The 16,986-nt window shown below is 36.3% G+C and overlaps 1 protein-coding gene across 1 annotated transcript in view; it reads right to left on the reverse strand.

The window, feature by feature from the left end:
• LOC124219151 (uncharacterized) overlaps positions 1-12,865 on the reverse strand; it is a 203,866-nt gene extending 191,001 nt beyond the window's left edge. Inside the window, exon 1 of the mRNA XM_046626345.2 lies at positions 12,431-12,865. The gene's annotated coding sequence lies outside the window, so the exon portion shown is untranslated. The remainder of the gene's footprint in view (positions 1-12,430) is intronic.
• Between the last annotated feature and the right edge of the window lie 4,121 nt (positions 12,866-16,986).

A 16,986-nucleotide genomic window follows, 5' to 3' on the forward strand; every position in this document is an offset into this window, starting at 1 on the left:
AATTGAGTTCTCAATAGAAGAAAGCAGGGGAAGGAGAAGAAAAAGAGTAAAACTTACAACAGCTCGCCTTTTTTTCCCCTGCAAATGATGTAATCGATTTAATTAACTTTTCCGCAACGTAGGAAGTAATTATTATTACCACGCTCACTCGGAAACACAAAAATAAAAATTTCAATATCCGCTGCAAAGATCCAACCGAGCTGCTTACACCTTCTGCCCAATTTTTTTTTTCTTTAATCATCATTCGTTTTCAAAAAATTTCACAAATCAACGATTTCGTAAAAAGTCGGTAGAAAATAACTGACGAGAAAAATACAGCCAAGTTTATACCACGAGTATGATATTTTATTTTCGTGTATCGTATAAAAGTAAACGTTTACAAATATGTTACACGTACGCATGTATGAAGATATTGCTCTGACCAGAAACAAAAAAAAAAAGAAAAAAAAATACATTATCTCTGACAGTGATGGAGAGAATTTTTCTTAACTTCCTATATTCTTGCCATCGCGTTTCGTTGTCAGTATTATGTTTTAACGCATATTCGCCTACAGCTATACGTACGCAGTATGTGCTCTGGTTTTAGTTTTTTTTTTTTTAAGCAAAGATTGAACAGATCACGTATAATGGTGTTTTCACGTCTACCGACCCCTATATTTTGCTTGCATCGCATCACTACCCCTAATAGATTAATTACTGATTGGCTCGCTCGCCCTAATCAGGTTATTCGCCCCCGAATAGCGACGGAAACGAACGGACCCGACCCTCTCAACGAACAAAAGCTCCAGCCTTGGACCCGTAATAAAACGTCCGAAAGAAACAGGAACAAGAAGAAGAAAAAAAAAAGCAACTGCCAGTAAAAAAACTCCCGGAATAAATGACGTAGAATAATCGATTAAATCGAGCCTGAACTGTTAGATAAAAAGTAGCAATACGAATAATCTGAAACGATCGAAACAGAGTTGACGATATGATTCAACGACGATTGTCTTGAAGACATTAAAAACTTATGTCCTTCTTTATCGGCATCTGACAAATGAGCAACGATGAAACAACATGGTGACAGAAGTACCGATCAGCTGATCGTTGATGGTGAGTTGCGCGGTAATTAAGAGTCATAAGAGCTCGCGCAAGCTATCGAGCTTTTATTTCGCCGCGTTAAGTTGATAGGTAGTAAAATATGTGGGGAAAAGAGACTTTTATAACTAAATACGGGCGGTTAGGAGGTTCGCACTTTCCGCCGCAAGGTGGCGCCACTCTAATATCCCGTATCTCTGCAGTATCACGTTACGCTCCATGAGGTCTCACTCGTCGAAGTCTTAAACATTGTCTGGTTCTAGTCCATCGCTGCGGAAATCCACGTTCCGGTTCGCCGCGGGAACGAAGGTTCACTTTGGTCCGGTCAGGGCAAACGTGTCAGCGTCACTCCTAACGTCGGACGCAACATGTCCGGCGTGTAGCCATCCGCCCGTCTCTCTACCCACACACTCGCACACACACCCACGTGCACACTTGCAAACCCGTCGGAACACGTTAAAAGAGACTGCCTACGGGTACTTTCCAGCTGATAAAATTCTCGTATAGGTTAGGCGTATGTATACATGTATATCCATATACATATATATGCGCCTGAGCCCTCGATGACGTAATTAACATTACGCCAATTGAAATCACTTGTTAATTAGGCAGCCGGCTAACCTCAGCGAAAGCGAGAAAGTGAAAATGAGAGAGAGAGAGGCGACGATCACGCTATTGTATCAGAAATGAAATAAGGTTTTATTTTTTAAATGAATAATTATCGAACCATTAATGCTATTCAATTATCTTCAACTGCTGTCTTAAATTCTCCATTGTAATACGCGAAACAGTATTCTTGTCACAGAGCTGTTAACGAACCGCCGAAAATTCGCACGAATTTTCCACAGTATAAAATTTCAAATATGTTTGACAAACAATTCATTTTTCATCGAAAAATTTCACATATCGATAGGAGTAATTCGTTTCATAGTGACTATTATCAACTGCTGTATATCAAAAATTTATAAACCGAAATTATGCAAATCACCTCATACCATGATGATATTTTTATATTCAGTCCTCCTATTTATTGTAAGAAAGCAAAGGAGTTAATTTACGCTCAGAGTTGATTCTATCCAACCACGGTTCATCATCAATATTATTATCATCAACATCATTATTTTCCGTTCATCTCGATTCCATTCCGTACGGAGCGTATTTCCAACTAAACGTCGCAACACGTTGGGTTGCCTACCACTAAGGGGATAAAATATCGGTAAAACAGAACTCCCGAGTCATAATCACTTTGGTCAAGTGAAGTCATACAATCACTTTAAGGTTATAAGCAACGAAACAACTGCTTTGCAAAATCCACGCAGTTTGGCAACACGGACGCGGAGTTCCAGCTCGCTCGCGATGACTTTAAGCCTCCTACCCACAGGTAACTCGTACCAATATGCGTTCCCCTCAGTGGCAGGCAATCCAACATACAACGACGTTTACTTGGAAACACCCTGTATATCCACAACTTGCGGAAGGTACGAAAATATCGGAGAATTTTATCCACGGAAGGGATTACCGGACTCAAGACGCCATTTTAAATTAACTTTAGGATTAAGCCTAAATTAGTCTTCTTAATTCAATTCGAATCCCTAAGGTGGTGAGCTGCGCTTCACCCTCCCTCAGCCGGCCTTCTCAGAATATAAGGCAGGTACCTATATACCAATGTATATTATATATATATATGTATATACATATACACATACATACATATATATACATATATATACCTTGCTAACTTTACTCGGTAATTTTTTCCACCCCTAACCTTCCCCCCCCTCCCCTTCCCCGCCGTCTTATACTTTTAACAATTCTTTTTTTTTCGCCACTAGTTTTCTTCTATTTTAATTTTTATTCCCGTTTTTTCCTCCTCCTCGTCTTCTTCAAGCCTTTTTCTTCTTACGCCCTTCAGGCAAGTCTTTTTTCTCGTCCCGTTCTCCTTTCCTCTCAACTGCAGCAATCCAGCTCAACCACTTCGTCATAGTCTTCTACAACTTAACGCCTCTACTCCCTGTTCTCTTATACTTTACACCTTACACCTTATACCTTGTACCTACTCAGCTCTATTTACCCGAGTCTTGTACCCTGTAGCTTTGTCCTGCAGATCGACTTGGACATATCAACCTTCCGTTGACCAACCGTATAAATTCTACCCTATTTTTTTTTTTCTGCCTTCTCTCTTTTTCCAATTTGTACCAACCAGTGATCTTCTTTCTTCTTCAGCGAAACAGATGTAGGGTGAGACGAAAGAATCATAGTAAATAGATAGCGAAAAATTCACGTTGCAATGAGAAAGTGAGGAAATATGGCGGAGAGATGAAGAGAGAGAGAAAGAGAGAGAGAGAGAAATTAAGACTTGGTTTTATGATTTACAGGTCGAACGATGAAAAAGAATATACGAAAATACTTTCTCATCATTACCGTTATATGTATATACATTTGACACCGGAAATTTCCCCGCTGCGTATCGTTTTTTTTTTTTATTCTCTATGTCTGTTTCTTTCGAATTTTTGTTGTTGTTTTTCTTTTTATCTTAACAACTCAATCACTTTTTTGCCTCTGGTTCGTACTTTTTTGGTCAATTTTTCCGGATATTATAGTCCGGTTTTAACTCGTTTTTCACCCCCTCTTATATAGCTCGGCAATTTTATAGAACGCATCAATCATCGACGGGATGGGAAATTTTACTGGTTGTATGTACTTCGTTAACTGAGAATTTTTTCCCCTTTAAATGGGCAACACTTACTTGAATAATAATAATAAGTTTTGAGAATTCATCACGGTAGAAATGATTTTCAGCTGCAACTCAACTTATGCACACATATAATCTTGTGTCAATATTTGAATGAGGTGAAATGGACCACCTTAGTAATTTTCAGTGAGTGACTTTTTGAAATCTTAATTATTCCACGCTAAATAATCAAAGTCTATACGGCTTGAATCTATATTGATTGTATTTAATTTAAAGATTTCGATCTTGGCAAATAGAGACAAGGAGTTACTTCCACCATACAATAAATCTCTTGCATACTTATCTATCTTCTTGCGGTTCTCAGTGCCAAGAATGCTTCATAGAAAGTAGTATTATTATTGCTGTTGTTACTGTATTGAAATGACTGCTTACATGTTAGTTGACTAGTTGGATTCACTCATAATTTTTGTTAACTACGATCGAGAAATAATGAGTATCAAAAGAAAAGAAAGTAAAAACAATTATAATAACTTAAAGGATCAGCGGCTGAAATTAACTCAGAAACCGAGTACTTGTTTACCAAATTTCCTCTAAATTCTTGAAGAAAAAAGCGGCTTTAAACTGGCTTCAAATTTCCCGTTCTTACACTAACAGTGTCCAATTTGAATTTCGAACAAAAAGTTCAGATTTGTGATTAACGATTTTAAAGCTCTCGGATACTGTATTACATGAAAATACGACGATTCTTTTTTTATTTTGAATGACTATAATGGATCCAATATTAAAAATTTTGGAAGCCTAATCTTAGATTCGATATCAGTGACCCGAAAAACCTCGACCTACCAATTTCTACCAAACTCGGGATGTTTTTAGATTCTTTTCCACCATATTGGATGGCCATTTTGGATTTCACAATCTGACTTTAGATTCATAATCAGTTACCCAACAGACCGACGAGTACCAATTTTTATCAAAATCTAAATGTTTTTATATTTTCTTTAGCTTATTGAAAACGCCAAATTTAAATTTTGCAAATCTAACCTTAGATGTCTGATTAGCGTCCCAAAAAAACCTCACGATACCAATTTTCATTCAAATCCATTCCTCCAGTCTCAAGGTCTCATCATTTTTAGTCGATTTTTTGTTATTTTCTTATTTAAATAACTGAAAAAATACTTTACCGATCAAAGCCAAAATCTAATCAGTTCTAAGTTTGGTAAAGCCGCGACAATTGAGGTGAAAAAATCATTCAAATCCGCTAACTTGTTCTCGAAATATCACCGGACAAAAAAAAATTCATTCCATACGTATGCGTACACATACGTCCATCTGAAAATGATTGGAGTTGATTTTCTCAATTTAAAACAGCGGAGATCTAGTAAAAAAACACAAGCTTTCACTTTTGGGGTAATTACAATCACTTCCTTTTTTTTTGCCTCTAAAACCAGAGAAACGGGAATTTAGAAAAAAATACATTCAATTCTCCTCCCTCGTTTAATGTCCCACTGTACACGCGTTGGTATTGCACGACGAATTTTTAACACAAGTCCTACAAGTCAGGTAAACAAGCGAAGGAACGTACGCCACGCGTTTGACGATTGTATCACCTGAAACCTGTATCAGGCAGGTGAGCGTGTAATACGGGTATATTTATCATTCTCTCCGCATGTATTATTCCAAGCTTTCTAAAAGCTTTTCGCTGTTGAGAAGCGCTCGAGCGGTGGAAGGATCGGTATAGCCAGATAAAGAGACGGAGACAGAAAGAAAGAGAGAGAGTAAGAGAAGGAGAAGGGACAGTGAAAAAATGGAAAGACAAAACCAAAAAAAAGTAGAAAAAAAAAAAAAACACAGGATGCTGAAAAAACGACCAAAAAGACAAAGAGAGAAAACCTCGCGGAGTACATGCACTAATCGTAAGTCATTGCACCCCGTCACGAAAGCAAACAACGCGTGCATCAGGCGAGTCTATTATACTTAATGGTGGTTTGCCAAAATTGAGAATCAGATCTCTACGTATGGTGCATTCCACGAGTAGAAAGTAGATCAATATGAAAGGAGAAATTTTAGATTTGCTCTAGAATTTTTCGTGTGAAATTAATGGTTGAAAAATGAAGCTCGATTAGAGAGAGAAAGAGAGAGAGAGAGAGAGAGAGAGAGAGAGTGAGAATAAGAAAAAATCACCCACCTTTATCTGACACATCTTATATGAATTAATTTAATATTTTGGGAACACTAATTTCATAAAATATGAAGAAAAAAAATTTCCAAAGAATCTAGTCACGTGTTACAATCAAAATTTTTATCTTCTCGTCGAGCGTGGAGTTTTCAATAAAAAGCAAAGTTACATAATGTTGAAATTTAATCATCAATGATATGTAAAAGATGAATATTTTATAAAGTTACAAGGTATTCGATACTTCGTCACTGCTTAACCGTGCTTTTCCCAACCAGATCGCTAGGAATGTTTTTTTTTCTTCATCTTCATTTACATTTTGAATGGTAATTTTATGCACTTTGATCATTTTCCGAAATTACACATCTGTTTGCCGTGAGATGAGAACTCCACTGTATCATATATTTAACTAAGTTATAGACACCATTTTTCAGATTTCAGAAAAAGAACACTTCACAAATAGCATATTAAATCGTATCTTACATAAGGGTTGTTAGAATATATTTTTTTTTTTTGTTTTTTTTTCTAATCAGCTTTTGTTTTCCGACCAGCGCTTGATTCGCGTAAAAAAATTCTCGAGTAAATCTAAAATCTCAATTTCCGATCTTGATCGATACCTCGTGGAATGACCCATGTCTACATGATCCCTCCACGTCATGTAACCATGACTATGAATTACCCCGACGTTTATCGATACCTGATCTATGTATCGCTACATATGTCAGCTTGGGAAGGGATGTACATATTTGTACGCGGCTATATCCGTTCTCGTCACGATATCCTCTCGCCATTGTCTGTCAATCGACGGTATAAATTACTCAGTTATACAAGTATTTTTCACACATAAAACGTCGAAATTTCGGATTTCATATCGCGACTTTGGAAGCTTTCAGAAATCTCTGATCAAAATTAAAGAGGAGAATAAACGAAGTCTGTGTTAGTGCACTTTTTTTAAATTCCAAATTCCACAGACAAAAATTATGATTATGTAACCAAAAAAAAAAAAAGCTCATTCTCCATTACTGAAATTGTTTTTTATTCCAGGGACTTACTGCCTTTTTTAATTCTGCTCGCTCTAATATCACACTACTCATTTTACATAGAATAAATTTACAACCAATTTAAGCACATGCGCATTATGTATGAAATCTAATCAAAATTCGACTACAATCTCGTAATAAAATTGATAAAAAGTAAAATAGATTTGATTTGGTAAACAATAATGCGAGTCGTTGATGGGAGTAACGATAATTTCGTGTCAAGAATTGATCAATTCATCACACGATATATTCTAGAAGCGATTAACGTTCTGGCCGTTGGATTTAAAAAAGCGCGGGAGATCGGAAGTAGAAACAGCCAAGATATGGTCAGACACGAAGCGAGCGCGGTTTTCGCTTTACGATATCCGGAGGGGCTTTAACGCTTAACGACATTCGCTAAAACAACCGGGTTTCGTATCCGACGACTGAAATTTGTTCTTATTATTTCTGGCAGCAAGAATCCCCTCGAAATAATACACATTCCAAAACATAAATGAGGATATAAAAAAATACATCGGCATTAGGGTGCAGGCCCTTAAAAAAAATATTTTTAAATTCTAACCATCTCACGAACCGAATCGCTTACAAATAATTCAAAAATAATTCCCTCGTTTTTTCAGACTCTTATCTCAACTCTAAACCGTGCTTGTAAGAGGGTGGACTTTACCATTTAACCCTTTTAGGCACACATTAAATATACCGAATGGATTTAGATGAAATTTGGTATAGGGGAGTTTCTTGGGTCGATAATTACGAATCCGAACTTGAAATTTGAAAATTCAAAATGTCGGGTCGAGTATGGCGGACCGAAATTAAAAATGTTATTCGATTTCGATGAAACTTGGTGCTCGGAAGTTTTCGAGGCTGCTGATTACAAATCTGAACTTAAAATTCCAAAATTCGAAATCGTGGATTTAATGACTTTTGGATTGTTGGTCCACCATATTGAATCCGCCATTTTTAATTTTGTAATTTCGAGTTCAGATTCGTAATCAACGACCCAAGAAACTCCCTTCTATAAAATGTTATTGAAATCCTTTCTGTAGATTCAATGTGCCTCTAAAAGGGTTAAATAGGGAAATCCACCCTCTTGCGGGCACGGGTTAGAGTTGAGATGAAAATCTGAACAAAATATACGAGCAAATTATTTTTTAAATATTTCGACCCGATTTATGGGATGACCCGGTCGAAATTCAAAAATCACCTTTTTCAGAACCACCCTAATCAGTATAATTGGAAAACGAATATTGATGGATTAAAAATTTTCATGGAGAATCGGATAGAAATTTAAGCCTCACGTGTTGCGTACAGATTTCAATATTAAATTGGTGTCTCTTGATCTGGATGCGGAAATAATTACTATAAACACGGTAGAATCGTTAATTTTATAAAACAAGGCTCATAAAATGAGGAATATTATACATAAATTCGATATTCGTTAATTCGATGGGATCAACGATGGATAAAATATTCCCAAGTACATAATAGGATGCATTCATTTAGAGGGAATAATTGTTTCGACTGTGTTTTTGAACTCAATACATCGTACTTAATTTGTACAAATAAATGGAAAAAGAAAAACACCAACGAAATTCGGATTTATTCAATAATTGTATCAACTGCCTACCTCTAATATTGTCTGGCTATAATTGGCGAAATTGCAACATATTTGAGCAGGTACTCGTCAAAGCAATCTTGATGTTCAATAATTTGCAAATATTTCAATGCAAGCTGCGGTATACAAAATAAATTTATTTAATTGCAGTATTCCATTCGATTCATTACACATATTACTTGACGTGAACGGTAGACGAAATTTTTACTGGTAAATATTGTATGCTGCCCTTCGTTCAATTGTATATATATGAGGCATTCCATTACAAATTAACCTAAGCATGACTCTAAGCGTCGGAAATTTTTTTTGATTTTGAAGTGTAGTGTGTACAAAAAAAAAAGGAAACAATCGTCACAAAGTTTTCAATTTTTTGGATCGCGGGTTTGATTTTACTGCTCCAAAAATCCACAGTTTTTCGTGAACAGTCTGAATCGATTGACTTGAAATTTTTTCCATGAATACTTTGTTAAAAAACGAAAATTCTGACGCCAGGATGAAAGTGAAGAAACTTTTGGCTCAGAAGCTGCAGGCGAATAAAGTAATTGAGAAGTTAGAAGAATTGAATCAAATATAAATTTGAAAAATATAAATTTATGTTCAATTTGGTTTTTTTTAACCTTGCACACTTTTGATTCGGAAGCTAAAGGCGAAACAAGTAACTGAAAATTGAACAAAACGAATAAACTATGAACTTGTATTTTTGAACGCATACTTAATTTGATTTTTCTCACTTTTTGATTACTCGTTTTGCTTGCAGCTTGTGAATCAAAAGCAGCTCGTTCACTTTCATTTCTCAACAAAGAATTTATGATAAAAATTTCATGCCAATCGAACGGTGCTATTCATTCGAAAATTGAATATTCGCATTTTTGAAAGCAGCGGCAATCGAAGTCGTGGTCCAAAAAATGTGAAATCCGGCGATAGCTGTTTTTTTCTTTTTTTGCACACTCTACGCCATGATTGAAAATAAAAAAATTGCCGATGGTGAGGAAAGTACGCAGGTCGGTTTGGGGTGGAATCTCTCACATATATATATATATATACACGCCGGTATCATAGCACACAGTATTATACACATATATATTACCCTGATTACTTAGTGATCAGGGCAAACTTAAGCCACTATCCGAGAAGCTTTTAGGAACGAGCTGTTAGACTCCATTAGCTTCGGTAGCCGAGCAGCCACGTCTTTCGAATATCCATGCAAATCATTCAGATTCCTAAACGCCGCGATTAGTTTAACGGTGAGAATTACTGTAACCTAACTTGTGCTGAAAACGAGTCACTTTCCTTAAGTTGATCGCCGGTTTTTCCGTACAGGATTCAAGAAAATAAATTGAGCTTCTTTTTTTTCGGAGGCTACCGAAGCGAGGATTTAACGACGTTGATGGGAGCAAAATTTTCAACCTTTTTTTTTCTTTCACATGTAAGATATATTTTTCAGAATTGTCATTTAAGCGAAGGATTCTTCGAATGTTTCGATGTCTCAAGTTAAATTGCGCCTCGCGTGAAAATAATAAATTTTTCGTTTAAGGATATGAATTAATATTTGTAAAGCTTAATCCGGTTATAAATTTTATACTCAAGACCATGCTTCATACCTTAACGTCAAATTATGCGGAGAGTTTTGAGGAGATGCAGGCTTGTCTTAGACGAGTGAATTATCGCACCCTTCGAAATAATTCTATACAGCTGCACGTCTGATATATCCGTGTTAGATGAAGACGTATCGGCAAAAGTTACCGAACTAATTATATCAGGCGAAAGATTCGGGCTTGTGCAGTTTGTTCAGAAGGCGTGAAACTTTCGGAAAAAAATCCCGCAGTTTCGAAAATCGTGATTGTTGAGATAATTTTTTCCTACGGTAAGGAAAATAATCGTCCGTTTTATGAAACTTTTTTACACATGATCGATGGTTTTTTTTTGGTTCAATTTTTTACCCGCAATATAATTTCGGAAAATTGAATACCGCGTACGATATAATAGGATGAAAATATTATCCCTCGCACGTTATTTAAAAAATTCAATATGGCGGATCCAATATGGCGGACGATAATTTCAAATTCGATCGAATACGGTCAAATACGGGCCATACTGGATTTTCGAAATCTGATTTCAGATTCCTAATTAGCGACCCCAAAAACCACTGGACAGAATTTTTTCACCGGATTCGATCGAGTTTGAAATTATCGTCCGCCATATTGGATCCGCCATATTGAATGCTTCAAATCCGATCTCGGATATGAATAATTCCTTCAATTTTGACGATTTTTGGGTTTTGGCCATTGAAAGCCACGACGAAATGTTTTTTCAAAGTTCTCTAAATTGTATACGAAAAATTGATGTAACAAATTAGGTGGTAAGAATGCTTAATACTCCGACTCTGACACTCAAAGGATTGAATATGTCGCCTGATGTAAGATTCTGTGAAATATTGTGGGTTGAAAATTATTTGTAAATAAAGTGAGAATGGAATATCGCTGTAATAATTGCGCGGAGCTTAATTCCTCGAGAAGTATAAGAAGCTTACACCGTTTTCCAATTTATATGGGTTCCTGTACAATGGCTCTTCGACTATACATATTATACCCTAAGCCACTCAGGCCTCGTTGCCGTACACAGACGGATGCTTCCAATTCGCTCGTACCCACCTAACAATAAGCCGCTTTTCACATCAACACCGAGTATCTCGTTTTGAGCGTTTCCGGTTGCTGCGCAAGGTCACGGGCATAAAAATTGGGTCGAATGCGGTGATAAAAAAAGGGGTTAAATTTTTTTTTTTTTCTCTTTTTCCGGTAGAATTGACGTGGAATTAATGTTTCTTTTACTCTCGTGAAGCCACAAAAAAAAAAGAAAAGAAACCAACAACAACGATAATGACAACGGTTTTACGACCTGTGAAATGTATGATTTTGCGACGAGATCGAATCAGTTAATAACAACGGGAATATTGAAAAAATAACTAGTTTTCAACTCGCTACTGTAGAATAAGTTGGAAATAGTTGAATTTCGAACAATCCTGAAATCGCAAAAAAAAATAAACTGTGGAATTTGTTTCAACTGTTTCGCCTACGTGAAGAATCGTAGTAGATTCTGAAAAGGGAAGTTGGTATAATTGGTCAGGGAAGCGAGTAAAACTACAGTCGAACCGTTTTCTTGAAAAATATAACGTGTATGCCAAAAAAAAACTAAAGAAAAATTCACCTTTTTCGGCGAATCAATGAAGCACGGATTTTCATTGGACACTAAAAGTTTTATTTCATTTTTTTCTCTCCTTTTCTAAAAATTCTAGCGAACCAAAAATCGTTAAAAGTGCAAAATGAACGGGCTTCGTTTGTTCCGTATGTTTTATATCATTTTTTTTTTCAAACGCAAATAGCTGCAATACTAAGAAAATTAATTGCAAATCTAATGTGAATACTGAGTAACTCACTTTCAAACACGAAATTTTCGCTTTTGCCAGACTTTTGTGTAGTATATACGTGAGAAATTTACGAACATTTTTAACAGCGTGATAAATGCTAGCGGAAAAAAGAGCGCAACAAGTTAAAATCCTTTTCTGCGTGATCCAGCTCTATCCTCTTTCTAAACTGAAATATTCAACACGATTTGGTTATTCTCAAGGTTTCAATATCGGTAATGAAAATTCGACAAGTTTCGCATATTTTAAAAGATGAAACGAAGGGGTGGGATATTTCGATAATTGTACAATAATAATAACAGTAATAAGACACTTAAATTGGAACGAAGAACCGAGGCTGATAATCCAGAAAATAATTACACAGTAGACAACAAGAACAATGTATATGGATATAATGTAATGATAAACATACCTTCAATACTTCAAATCACTATCTCGACGAACTTGGAGATGTAAACATATTTACGTTGATTTCTACAAAGTCCTGTAGAAGTATGCTAGAACCCACTGTTCGAAACTTCACTGCGGTTTGAAAAAAAAGCTAGGCGTTAAAGAAATATGATTAAAAAATAGCGTTCGCACTAATGAAATTATTCGTTCGAGGTACAAGAACCGTGTGATTAAATTTTCGATAGCGACGAGTGATCAAAGCTGTTTCAGATGTTCGGCGCAATTCGCGCGAAATCACATTTCTGCAGCTAGATATTGAAAAATAATATACGAAAATGGCACTAAACCGACGCTACTCGACTGTCGTTCAATTATTATTGCGGCGTATATACGGAGCGAAATCGCGTTGAAATTGGTATGAATCTCAAATCGAGGGATGATAATTCCGAGTGACGCTAATTCCGCGACGACCGGCGTCGCCCGACTGACGAATAATCGGCGTGACTCTTCCTCGGTCCGAATCGCGGGCGTCGCGACGCGCTCAAAATGGCGCCTGCGTCGAAGATACTTTTGTACCCTAAGCGTAACGAGCGTTGCTGGGCATCCCCAGCATCCCTGTTTAGAGATGTAAAAATACCGGTATTAAGATTCTCGGTTAAATTACCAAAATAAAAGAGGAAGAATGAAAAAAAAAAAAAAAAAAAAATTACCGCAAAACGACGTCATTTTTTTTCATACAATCTTTTGCCGTGAAATTCCGGTCACAATTTTTTTTTTTTTTTTCTTTTTTTTTCTTTCAACGTTTTACGGTAGAAATATAGGGTAACCTCAGCTCGTCGCCTTTTTTTTTTTTTTCTACTTCCGTTGTTATAATTTTCGTTTCATTAGGTAGAAAATGTTCTAACAGTATCGATAAATTTATTATATTTTCTTTACAAAAGGATGTGCCTGAAAATATGATTCTTGGATAATTTTACTTGCAGTCGATCGTTATCAGTTTGTTACGCTGAAAATATGGTAAATTTACCGACCACGTTTACCACTCACATCTCTGTCCCTGTTACAAGTTCAACGCGTCGTCTTTTTCGCGCCTTTTCAAGTACAATTTACGTAACGCGAGCCTATTTTACGCGTTTTTTCCGTGCACAAAGTATCCGTTTCTATGACGGTAGAGTGAATTTTCGAACGCGCATGCGCGGAGTAAGGAAGAAAACCCCTTTTAACTCCTTTTCTGTACTCCGCGCATGCGCTGCCGCGAATAAATCTGACATTACGCGAACCTAACCTCAATTTCGTGCTTAATGAAAAAACGCGTATAACGTACTCTTGTTTTATAAAGAATCGCGTGCAGCAAGGTGACAACGGCTTTTCGCATCGCGTATTTTCAATATTCGTCTTCGGCTCACTTGCGACTCATATTGCAAACTTACGCTCCGCCCAAAAGTACAGAGTTTGTCTCCTTGTTACACAATATACTATTTTTCGTTCCTGAACGTTCTACTTTTTTAACCGTTTTCCATTACTTTTTCCTATTTTCTTTTTATCTCTTTCCCTCTGCACTATTCCTCCTACTTGACAATGAATTATATACCTCTATATGAGCCATTCCATGCCAACTCGACGTGTGTCTGATCCTTGGCATTTATCTCTTTTGACTTGTGATTTTTTTTTTTTATGTAATCATTGTTTTGACTCTCAAAGGCATACAGTTTTTTTAACGAAATTGTTCGAATCCATTTGAATTGTCAACAATTATTAAAAAACATCATATTATTGATCGACGCGATTTAATTATCTGAAATTGTTCTAAAAAACGCTTTAATAAAGTAAGAAGGAGATGCCGGCCAACTCCGGTTGAAAGTTCCAAAGTTTTGATAGCTAAAAGATAATTTTTAACAACTATTTCAGATTTTTTTTGATTATGTCGATCTATACATTTAGTTTTTAAAATTGTAGAAAATTCAATTCGTTCCAAAAAAAATTGTATAAAAAAACCAAGTGTCTACGAGAGTCAAAACGTTCATGTAAAAAATCGCGAGGCAAATCAGAGAGCCTAAGGACCATAACCGGGTTGAGTTGACATGGAATGTCCCATATATGTACCGCTGTAGGTTAACAGTGTGTCATATGCTACACGCTTCTTAGTGTTGCGTTGATATACGATTACTATTCTGCAGTCATTTTTAATCTTGAATTGGCCCTTCGTTTCATCTTGTGTAAGTTTTTTTTAAATTTTTTATAGCGAAACGCTTTTTCCTCGGAAATTTTCTTTAAAACTATGAAGAACAGTATCGGATTCTAGATTTTTTAGTGAATTTTAAGTAATGGAAGATGGAAAACGGATTTTTGTCATGACAAAAATTCAATACTTTTCAAGTGGCACTTGGAAATTATTAAACAAAATGTCGCAAAATTTCGAGATCTTTTGAAAAGAAACCCAAATTACTGAATTTCGCAAAATGTGATTTTTAAAGTGAATCAGAAGATTTGACAGAAGTTTGTGTGACGCAAAAAAAAAAGAACACCAGCAACATTTATAGTACAAAAGTTGCACTTCCAGGTTTCGAAAGTATATCCAACAGATTTTGATAAATTCTAAAACGTGACATTGACCGTAACTTAAATGTTAAAAACAATTGTACAAAAAACTATGTATTTTTAAACATGCATTGTAATGAAGCTGTATCGAGTAATCTATATTTTGATTATGTTTAATATTTCAAAGAAACCATTGCAATACAACCTGTTTAAACATCGTTAAAATCGTAAAAAAAAAAAAACATGAGAGCTGTCATGGGACAGCCGGTACGAACGAAGTTCCTTACGCTATATTACTGCTCATTGAATAAATTAAGAACGTTTAATTGAAGAATAATTAAATGAAAAATCAAATATATGAAGGAATGGTAATAAAATCGTACGAATGTGTTTTTGAAAGATATAAAAAGAAAGAGAGGCAAAGTATAGACGTACGCTGTGAGAGAGCGCGCTGCGGCCCAAAGTATAGTTGTACGCTGTAGGAGAGAGAAAGAGGGGCGAAGTATAGTCGTGCGCTGTGAGTGAGAGAGACCGCTGCTGCCGTCTCCCACCCCAAGCGCTGAGACAGAGAGAGAGAGCGCGCGCACACGCTGGAATAGAGAGAGAGAGAGAGAGGGAGATCGCGCGCACTATAGCAAACGAGCACTATAGCCAAAAAGTGTCGGTTTTTTGGTGTCGTTTTTTTCCGCCTAGCCCCTACGGTGAACGAGCGATAAGGAACTTCGTTCCAAAAAAAAAATTTGTTTCCTTCATACATGGGTTACGAAACTTTTTCTTTTCTCGAAAATTGTATGTTTCGTTGATTACGGTGAAAAAAATGACAATTCTTGAGAACTGCATATTAATAGTCAGAATTAATTACTTATTACAGAAATTTCTCTCAATGCGCAAGTATAATACAATAATCAATAGTATTGTGCAGGCTAAATTCGCCTTCAGCCAAGTGACGGTAAGGTATGTAATAAACCCACAATGCCGTTCCCTGGTAAATCATATATTTCAACATGTACTTAACGATCAGGTGGACATGGTACATGCATGCATACCGCGCATATGCAGCGTGCTGTAGGTGGATATACCCGACATTCTACAGCGTGGCTGCATCAGCGCAGCGCAAGTAACGTTGCATACATGTGCAGTGGAAAGGAAATATTTAAGCGAACCGATCCTGCAATGCTGCCGGTTACAGCGGCACATACGTATAATCAACGAGTTTAAACCTAACGATCCGTAGCTATAAAATATTCGAACGTCGTAATGCGATTTTATTGTTAGATGTAATCTGTGCCGATAAAACAGTTTTCTGTCAACAGTTGTTCCTAGAGATAGTTAGCTCGGATAAGTTAGACCTTAGGTGTCTCACTCCTTTGTTTTATAGTGTATGGCCAACGAGAAAAAACACGCCAGGTGCCAGTTTTGTTTACCTTGGATGTGTAATCGACTATATTTAATCACCAATAAAAACTATTGAAAGTACCAAGTGAACGATATATAATTCAATAATTTGCGAATTGTTATCGATCGATTCTATTCGTGACTCGACTGACGTGTTTTTGTATTTGTTTTTTTTTTTTTTTTATTCCTAGATTCAATGTCTTTTCGTTTTGAGGAAAATTTGAAAAGGGCGAAAAAATAAACGGGTAGAAGAAAAAAAAAAAAAAAAAAACACCGATCGTGAAAACTATCCGCGGTCGAAGTTTTCGAACTTTTCCCAAGTAGAACTTTGTATGAAGTTCGGAAAACGCAAGAGAACAAGAGAAAATTCTCAAGCGACGATCATTTTCGAACACAATCGCCGGCGGTGGTTTGATTAATTGCAACGGCATATCGAAAAGTTTTCTGTCTGAAAACTTGGTTCGGCGTTTTTCTGCTGTTGTTTTATTTTTTTTCATTTTCGGTTTTCTTTATTGGCAAAATCTTGAAACAGTATAACACCTGCGTTTCAATCGACGATTAATTACGCGACTTATACCTGAATGTTAATTGAATCGAGTCTGTGAAGTTAAACGAACAAAGGTTAGAATTTGACGAAGCGCATTA

Source organism: Neodiprion pinetum, chromosome 5, assembly GCF_021155775.2.
Source record: "Neodiprion pinetum isolate iyNeoPine1 chromosome 5, iyNeoPine1.2, whole genome shotgun sequence".
Taxonomy (NCBI): domain Eukaryota; kingdom Metazoa; phylum Arthropoda; class Insecta; order Hymenoptera; family Diprionidae; genus Neodiprion; species Neodiprion pinetum.